This window comes from Penaeus vannamei, chromosome 29 (assembly GCF_042767895.1).
Source record: "Penaeus vannamei isolate JL-2024 chromosome 29, ASM4276789v1, whole genome shotgun sequence".
Classification (NCBI taxonomy): Eukaryota; Metazoa; Arthropoda; class Malacostraca; order Decapoda; family Penaeidae; genus Penaeus; species Penaeus vannamei.
The window spans coordinates 32,092,259-32,093,404 of record NC_091577.1 but is presented as its reverse complement, the minus strand read 5'-3'; the positions used below and the strand labels follow the sequence as shown (position 1 = coordinate 32,093,404).

At 30.3% G+C, this 1,146-nt stretch overlaps 1 long non-coding RNA gene across 1 annotated transcript in view; it reads right to left on the bottom strand.

Moving 5' to 3' along the window:
- The window catches only part of LOC138867365 (uncharacterized), a 5,631-nt gene extending 4,919 nt beyond the window's left edge, over nt 1-712 (bottom strand). Inside the window, exon 1 of the long non-coding RNA XR_011399780.1 lies at nt 335-712. This is a non-coding gene — a long non-coding RNA (uncharacterized lncRNA). The remainder of the gene's footprint in view (nt 1-334) is intronic.
- Between the last annotated feature and the right edge of the window lie 434 nt (nt 713-1,146).

Below are 1,146 nucleotides of genomic sequence, written 5' to 3'. Positions count from 1 at the left end.
TTCATCTTTAACTCACAACCTTCCGTTTTTATTTTACTTCAGATAACACTGATATCTTATAGCATCTTCTGGCAATTCATTTATGACAAACATATTCTTCTGATACAGTTTTTAGAAATTATTAATTAGAGTTCTTCAGTAATTACTTTCTCCAAAACCTTAATTGGAAACCAACCAAAAATTAACGAATTCTTGATCCCCTAATTTCTTCAAAACCTTAATTAGAAACCCAACTAAAAAGTTAATGCGTTCTTGATCAACAACCGTATATATATATTTTTTTTTCTTAAGGATGTTGTTAAACAGTATTAGCCAACCACAGACCATCACTTACCTGAGGGGGCGGGGCTTGCAAACATTTCCTGTCAAGCCACTCCTGTCAATGTTAAAGTAAGACGGAGGAGATCAAGAAGGAGTTGATGATGATGAGGGAGATGAAGATGATGAAGATGAAGAAGGAGAAGGAGAAGAAAAAGAAGATGTAGACGATGAAGATGAAGAAGAAGAAGGTTAAGATGGAGAAGGGAAAGAAGAATAAGATGAAGAAAACGCAGACGAAGATGAAGAAGATGGAGAAGGAAAAAGAAGAAAAAGAAGATGAACAAGAAGATAAGGATGAGGAAAGAGAAAACGAACGAGGGGAAGGTGAAGAAGCAAATTTCAAATACGTAAAGCCTTTCTGCTCCACCCCTCCCCTCCAACCCAAAAGAAAAACGAATGCATCAACGAATGCACCTTTAATAAAAGTAATAATTATCATAATTATTACTATAAAACGAAAATAATAACATAAAACTGCAATCATCATTATTTTCATTATTACTATTATTATAATTATCATTATCATTATTATCGTCAATATCATTACCATCATTATTATATACCATACTATTATTTACATTATTATCATTATACTTGTTAGAGGTATTACTGTTATTATTATCATTATTGTAATCAATATTATTGTTGCTTTTATCATTATCAAAACTGATATTATTATCATCATCATCACCATCAAAACTGTTTTTGTTGTTTTTTATCATTGTTGTTATTTATAGTTCATTTTCTTTTTACATTCACTATCATCATTTTTATTAACATTACAATTTTCATCTTCAATACCGACACAGTTTTCAATATATTATC